The following is an 8,352-nucleotide window of genomic DNA, read 5'->3' as shown; positions in this document are numbered from 1 at the left end:
TGCAGCTTATATTAATGGGAATTAAGGTTATTCATCCAAACAGCTGAAAATTGTCCAGGTTTAACTCTGAAAGACTTTGATGGGTATCCTTTTTAGTTATTTCTTCTAGAAATGACCAAGCATTGAAAAAATTAAGCGCCTTGTTATTTTTCCTTTGCCAGCCCAGAAACTAGGTTATTGCTTCCCAAACTCCAAATCAGAAATACCCACTGATTTCTTTCTTTTTTTTTTTTTTTTTGAGATGCTTCTTGCTTCCCTTCACTGTACTGTCTAAATCACAGGTGCTGTGCTGGATATAGGCCACCTCCACAGCCAGCTGAACAAATGATTAGAAACAGCGTTGCATGTGCTGGGTTTGCTGTGAAGTGAACCCCCTGCTCACAGTGCCAGTTAAGAGCCTGGGATTTGTCTGTTCTGTTTTCCTGCACTCTGGTCACTTGATGTTGACTTGTTAAGGCCTGAGTTTATGTCATCTTAACTGTTTTCGGTCCAGGCCAGACTCTTCTGCTCACTGGTGATTGACGAACAGGCCTTTCTCAGCCCCTGGTTATCTCTCTGAAGTCATCTCCAGGTAGCGTCTCACAAAACTTTTTTTCTTTTTTCTTGAAATCAGTTTTTTCTATGTTTTGTTCTGTGATGTTGAAGCAGCCTAAAAATAGTTAAATTGGCTCTTGGTCTGTTTATTTGTCTTTGAGGCCACCTTGAAAAGCTCTATCCAGACTTTCAATCTGAAATTTTTAAATACCCATGAGGAGTCATTGCCTTTTTTTAATATTTAGGTTTTTTATTTTGACTACAGTAAACACGGAAACTAGAGGATGGCATGTCTGACCAGATGAAGAGGCTGCGATTAGGCAGGAATGTGGATGGTACCACTGAGAGACAGTCACTGGATATGCACTTGGTCATTTAAATCCTCAGGGCATGTGCCAGCTTGGAGGGGACCTAAATGCCCACTTGTATTGACCTTGGAAAACTTGCGTTGACCCCTCAGTTGAGTTGGTAGAATTCCAACAGGGTAATTGATTTAAGTAGTTAATCATTCCAAACCATTTTTACGGCAAAGATATAGACAGGATATATTTCCCAAGCTGTTTAAAAACTAGCAAATCAACAAACGTCTGCTAAAGTTTGACCAATATCCACATATGCAAAGTACTCTTGAGATACATTAATTAAGATCTCATCAACCTAGGGAACTTGATAAATAAGATTATGGAGTTTTTGACAAGCATTCTTACCCAGTAGTTTTTTGCAGCAATCATCCTGTTCATTTGATACCAAACGGATGGCTGGACAAAGGTACTTGAGACCACATCCCGAGGATTATTTGCCAACAGTTGGGTTCTGTGTGCAGAGGCTTAGAGTCAAGAAATTAAATTCCTTTGACAAAATAGAAGAAAGAAAAATCCTCCTAAGCAATCTAAGTGTCCATTGACAGATGAATGGATAAAGAAGATGTGGCACATATATACAATGGAATATTACTCAGTCATAAAAAGAAATGAAATTGAGTTATTTGCAGTGAGGTGGATGGACCTAGAGACTGTCATAAAGAGTGAAGTAAGTCAGAAAGAGAAAAACAAATACCGTATGCTAACACATATATGTGAAATCTAAAAAAAAAAAAAAAAAAAAGGTTCTGAAGAACCTAGGGGCAGGACAGGAATAAAGACGCAGACATAGAGATTGGACTTGAGGACACGGGGAGGAGGAAGGGTAAGCTGAGACGAAGTGAGAAGGTGCCATTGACATATATACACTACCAAATGTAAAATAGCTAGCTAGTAGGAAGCAGCTGCATAGCATAGGGAGATCAGCTAGGTGATTTGTGACCACCTAGAGGGGTGGGTTAGGGAGGGTGGGAGTGAGACGCAAGAGGTAGGGGATATGGGGATATACGTATTCGTATAGCTGATTCACTTTGTTATATAGCAGCAACTAATACATGAAGTGAGAGAGTAGCATTGACATATATACACTACCAAATGTAAAAGAGATTACTAGTGGGAAGCAGCCACATAGCACAGGTAGATCAGCTCGATGCTTTTTGTCCCCCTAGAGGGGTGGGATAGGGAGGGTGGGAGGGAGACACAAGACAGAGGGGATATGGGGATATATGTATACATATAGCTGACTCTCTTTGTTATACAGCAGAAACTAACACACCATTGTAAAGCAATTATACTCCAATAAAGATGTTACAATTAAAAAAAAAAATCCTCCTAGAGTAAACACACGGAGAACTCATATCTAAATCCTGCAAGGCTGGGGCTAAGTTCTAATTTTATCCTCTTCTACTACCTACACTACTTTTTAAAGTGGGGTCAGGGGTATTATTTTAGTTTATGTGCAAACTGTAATTCCAATATGAAATCAAGTGAAGCCATTTAAAAATCAAAGTTGATGTTAACAAGATGATCTATTTCATCCCCCCCAAAAGAAGCTAATGAATCATTGTGAATTTATTGTGGTAGAAAGACAGTGACTGCTGGCAATTATACTGATGAGCAGAAATCCTCACAAGTGGGTACTTTAAAGCAATTATTTTCCATTTGGTTCTAAAAAAGCCTCTGAGTACAACTAAGCTTTGATTACCTGGCATCTGAAAATATACGTTCTCAGAGGGGTATTTGCGATGATTATTTTAGTGGAAAGAAAGTAAACAGCTACAGTTTGTGAAAGCTCAGTTGTGAGCCTCTTTAAAGTTTAAAATATGAATCGTGCAAAAGATGGAGTTCTGACTTAATAGACTAGTACAGTACTATTACATTATGTTCCCCACTAGAAAGAGTCAAGAATTTATTGGGCTCCTGAGGATCAAAAAGCTGTTTGAAATGCATTCTCTCAAGAGCAAACTTCTTCAAACTCAAAAGCCAATGGCATTTTTGCTAACAGACTCTCCAACCCCAAGCCCAAAACTTATTCCTCCATTTTTTCTTCTTGGCCCCAGGTTCATGAAGAATGTTGTATCAAAAACTGACAGACAGCAGAGGTCGCTGGAACAATCATTGATTCCTCCAAGAGAGGGAAGCCAAAGGCCATCCAAAGAGGGAATCAGGTAGAGAGAGCATTTATTTTTCACGTATAGAAAAGTTGGGTGTTCTTATAAAGGGGTATTATGCCCCTTTCTGTCTAATTCAAATTCATTGGTGTACAGTATAAGCCAAAAGGCCACTTTTAAAAAGGAGCGAGGAATGTGGACCAACCCAAGGTTAAAGACCATGAGAAACAAGTATTCAAATTTGTAAACTCAGCTTATTACTCCAGGTCCGGAGATAGTGAACACAAATACAGATGGACATGATCAACGTTTTCACTTGACTTTTCCCAAAATGGGGGAAATATTAAGGAAAATGCTGATGATGGAGTTCAATAGCTGAAATGAAGACAAGAAAAGGGGAGGTGTACTGGATTGTGTAACCAGTAGTTACCAAAACCAGAATCAACATTTTCATAACCATTTATATTTGCCAGACACATCATGGTTTAATGCAGTGCCAACAAAACCATTTGGCCTGTAATGCTGGACCTACAAAAGGGGTCACTTGCCAAAGTTCCCACAATGAAGAAATTGTGGAGCTTGGACTAGCTACCAAGTGTTTATTTCTCTGTACTTCGTTCTCAATATGAAAACAATATGTGTTCATTTTGGAGAAAGTAGAAAAAAATACTGAAACTATTTAAAAAAATCAAACTTCAATTCATAAAGAAATTGTTAACATGTTATAATTTCTCGATTTTTCTACATATTGCTTTGCCTACTTAATACCACTCTGTGTTTCTCTTTAAAATATTATAAGCATTTTCCATATTCTTAAAAACTACACATGAACATCCTATGTAATGTCTGCACAGTATTTAAAAAATACTATTTCTTTCTTTGCAGTTCCTTATGGCTGAACATTTAGAAAGTCTTAATTTTTCACTGCTATAAATTATCTTACAAAACATCAGCAATTGAATTTCTGGCCTTAAAGATATGAACATCTTTCAAACTCTACACATATTCCCAAATTACCTTCCTGAACAGCTAAAATAATTTGTACTCTCAGCAGTGTCTGAAGTGCCCACTGCATGATACTTGCCAACATTGGGAATTCCCTTTAAGAACAATTTTGTATATTTAATTAGTGCAATTTATATCTCATTTTTATTTGTAAGCTTTGACTATGAAATAACCTAAATACTTTTCTAATACCTACTAATTATTGTATTGTTTCTTTGGTGAAGTAAGTATACATGGTCTTTGCCCATTTATTTATAGGAGTCTCAGGTTTTTTTCTCATTGATTTTTAAGACCATGTCCATCATGCTTAGTGCTGGAACCCTAGCATTGTATGGGATGAAATAAAAATTAATTGAATTACTTCTTTATAAATCAACATTATTATGTATTTTTATATTAGTCACAATGATTTTTCTTTGCCATCTTTTAATTTAATGTGCACAGTTTAAACTTTTGAAAGTAGTTGAATCTGTATTTTCTTTTGCAAATTCTTCCATTTGTTTTAAGTATAAAAGGTCTTACCAAAAGTAGAGCTCAGATAAACTCTCAGAGTTTCCTTCTAGGCATTTTAAGGCTTGGTATTGTTAAGTTAATAATGAACTGGAATTTATTTTAGTATGGGATAAGAGTTGAAGACAACATTTTTATTTAAAAGTAAATGACCTAGGGGCTTCCCTGGTGGCGCAGTGGTTGAGAATCTGCCTGCCAATGAAGGGGACACGGGTTCGAGCCCTGGTCTGGGAAGATCCCACGTGCCGCGGAGCAACTGGGCCCGTGAGCCACAACTACTGAGCCTGCGCGTCTGGAGCCTGTGCTCCGCAACAAGAGAGGCCGCGATAGTGAGAGGCCCGCGCGCCGCGATGAAGAGTGGCCCCCACTTGCCGCAACTGGAGGAAGCCCTCGCACAGAAACGAAGACCCAACACAGCCAAAAATAAAAATAATAAATAAATAATAAATTAAAAAAAAAAAAAAGTAAATGACCTAAACCCACTTCTTAAATAACCCTTCCCTTCCCAAAGATTTTTTAATAGATCATTTCCATATGTGTAATTCTTATATGTACCAAAACATCTTTTTTAGTATTGTTCTGTTTCTTTGATCCTTCTGAAGATGTTTATCATCTTTATCACATTGAATAATGTGATACAGCTTTACACTGATTTAATATCTTACAGCAATAATTTAACTCAATCATCTTTTCACATTAAATAATACATTCTTATCTGTATATATTCCCACATAATTTTAAAAATATATTTAAATAATAAAAGTTAAAACTTTTATTAGAGAAATATATGCACATATTTTTTAAAAGATGGAAACAAGGAATATGCACAATCATCTCCCAATTCACCTTTTCCACCCCTATTCTTTGTTCCTACAAGAAACTAGATTTCACTCTTCTAAGAGTTTATGTTTTAAATTCATCTGGTAATTACCTCCAAGACTCTAAATAATATGCTAATATATTTTAAAATTTATCTATTTCAAACATTATCTTCTTCCAACTAAACAAGATAGGATTTGAGTACATAACTCTGTAAATCCTTCCCTGATTCTTTCTACTATAGTTAATCCACTATTACAATTCATCTCTGTTACCTTTGGAACTTTAAATCATGTATTTTCATATTTATTTCTTATTCAAACAACTAGAGATTTTCTCTGGATTTCTTACTTCACACAGTAAAGTGTTTATTGTCCCTGTCTATTTCATCACTGATCTTTTCTGCCACTACTTCCCAATTTCTTTCATCCACACATTTATTTTAGATTACCTAATTTGATAAAATTTGTGTTCCTCTCCTACAACCATAGTTGCATAGGTTTTTCACTAACTTTATACTGTGATTCCATAATACTCACTATGACTGTTCCAACAATTCTTCTCCTACCCAGATAAAAAGTCAAGAATGTTTCACCCTAAAGCTTTCACTCACTAAAATGAGGCAGTGAGTTCTCTCTCACTAGGGCAAGTGGACTCAACAGGACCACTCAGAGAGCTAATGAGTGTGCCCTGTATGTAGGTAGACCTAGTGAGCTGGTGTCTGACTTCTACCTAGAAATCCTAAAGAGGAAGAGAAGGGGTCGCTGGCTGCTTTGATGGAGAAATAAATGACACTTGGCTGTGCTGGAATTGGTCAGCATTCTCAGAGTTTGTTGGGGAATAAGTACATCCTGTAGACAAGAAAGAGAGAAAGTGAGAGACTGCAGAGAAAGAGAAAAAGAACCAGGTATTGTTTGATGCAAAGGGCCTAAGGAAGAGCCAAGCAACCAGTGGAAACAGAGATGCATTTGCCAATCTCCAGAGAACATCAGCTGGGTAATCCCAGCAATGGAGAGAGTCTCTGAGAATCCATTAAAAAGCATCCCTCAGGGCTTCCCTGGTGGCGCAGTGGTTGAGAGTCTGCCTACCAATGCAGGGGACATGGGCTCGAGCCCTGGTCTGGGAAGATCCCACATGCCACGGGGCAACTAGGCCCGTGAGCCACAACTACTGAGCCTGCGCGTCTGGAGCCTGTGCTCCGCGACAAGAGAGGCCGCAATAGTGAGAGGCCCACGCACTGCGATGAAGAGTGGCCCCCACTTGCCGCAACTAGAGAAAGCCCTCGCACAGAAATGAAGACCCAACACAGCCATAAATAAAGAAATAAATAAAAATTAAACTTAAAAAAAAAAAAAAAAGAAACACCATGATGGTAGAGAAACAGACCCTTAGGAACAAACATCTTTAAAAAACAAAAACAAAAACAAAAAACAAAAAACAAAGCATCCCTCAGGAGGAAAAGTGAGCTTCCATCCCTGGCCAGGTCTAGATAACACAGAAGCTTGATCACAAAGGTACCAAAAGTTTCATGCCCGTTTCCTCTCCTCCCTCCACTTTTCTGATCTTTGAGAGGTAGAAACTAGTCAAGAAAAGGGAGAAAAACTACATTACAGGAAGAAATAGAAGAGGCCTTAACTTTAAAGCAAAACAAAATTTTGAATATTATATGAAATTGAACTTTTAAATACTGAAACTTAAATGGATAAAGAAGATGTGGCACATATATACAATGGAATATTACTCAGCCATAAAAAGAAATGAAATTGAGTTATTTGTAGTGAGGTGGATGGACCTAGAGTCTGTCATACAGAGTGAAGTAAGTCAGAAAGAGAAAAACAAATACCATATGCTAACCCATATATATGGAATCTAAAAAAAAAAAAAGGTACTGAAGAACGTAGGGGCAGGACAGGCATAAACATGCAGACGTGGAGAATGGACTTGAGGACATGGGGAGGGGGAAGGTTAAGCTGGGAGGAAGTGAGAGAGTGGCATGGACATATATGCACTACCAAATGTAAAACAGATAGCTAGTGGGAAGCAGCCGCATAGCACAGAGAGAACAGCATAGCACAGGGAGATCAGCTCAGTGCTTTGTGACCACCTAGAGGGGTGGGTTAGGGAGGGAGGGAGGGAGGCTCAAGAGGGAAGGGATATGAGGATATATGTATACGTATAGGTGATTCACTTTGTTATACAGCAGCAACTAACACAACAATGTAAAGCAATTATACTCCAATAAAGATGTTAAAAAAAAAGGTAAAATAAAAAGAAAATACTGAGACTACTATTTATAGTGAGAAAAACTTTCAGCATTCCATAAAAGTTACCACAACCTGCCAGACTTTCCATCCAGGAAGGGGAAGAACTAACTCTAAAGACCAATTTCAGTGGAAAGAGAAAGGAAAAAAGTTATTTTGCCATTACTTTTCTGCTCATTTAAAGCAACAATTGTTTAAAGGTTAAAACTCAGATGAGGAGGAGGAACCAAGATGGCGGAGTAGAAGGAAGTGCTCTCACTCCCTCTTCTGAGAACACCAGAATCACAACTAACTGCTAGACAATCATCAACAGGAAGACAATGGAACTCACCAAAAAAGATACCCCACATCCAAAGACAAAGGAGAAGCCACAGTGAGACGGTAGGAGGGGCGCAATCACAGTAAAATCAAATCCCATAACTGCTGGGTGGGTGACTCACAGACTGGAGAACACTTATACCACAGAAGTCCACCCACTGAAGTGAAGGTTCTGAGCCCCACGTCAGGCTTCCCAACCTGGGGGTCCAGCAACAGGAGGAGGAATTCCTAGAGAATCAGACTTCGAAGCCTAGTGGGATTTGACTGCAGGACTTTGACAGGACTGGGGGAAACAGAGACTCCACTCTTGGAGGGCACACACAAAGTAGTGTGCACATCGGGACCCAGGGGAAGGATCAGTGACCCCAGGGGAGACAGAACCAGACCCACCTGCTAGTGTTGGAGGGTCTCCTGCAGAGGTGGGGGGGTGGCTGT

General features: G+C 38.7%; 1 long non-coding RNA gene across 1 annotated transcript; it reads right to left on the bottom strand.

Annotated features, from left to right (window-relative positions):
* Nucleotides 1–213: 213 nt before the first annotated feature.
* Nucleotides 214–6,383, bottom strand: LOC309631586. Its single transcript, XR_014246385.1, has 2 exons — nucleotides 4,993–6,383; nucleotides 214–4,672 (listed from the first exon to the last, which is right to left on the bottom strand). It is a non-coding gene; the product is annotated as an uncharacterized lncRNA (long non-coding RNA).
* Between the last annotated feature and the right edge of the window lie 1,969 nt (nucleotides 6,384–8,352).

Source organism: Balaenoptera borealis, assembly GCF_965194805.1.
Source record: "Balaenoptera borealis genome assembly, chromosome: 7".
NCBI lineage: Eukaryota > Metazoa > Chordata > Mammalia > Artiodactyla > Balaenopteridae > Balaenoptera > Balaenoptera borealis.
This window is presented reverse-complemented; position numbering and strand designations above follow the sequence as displayed.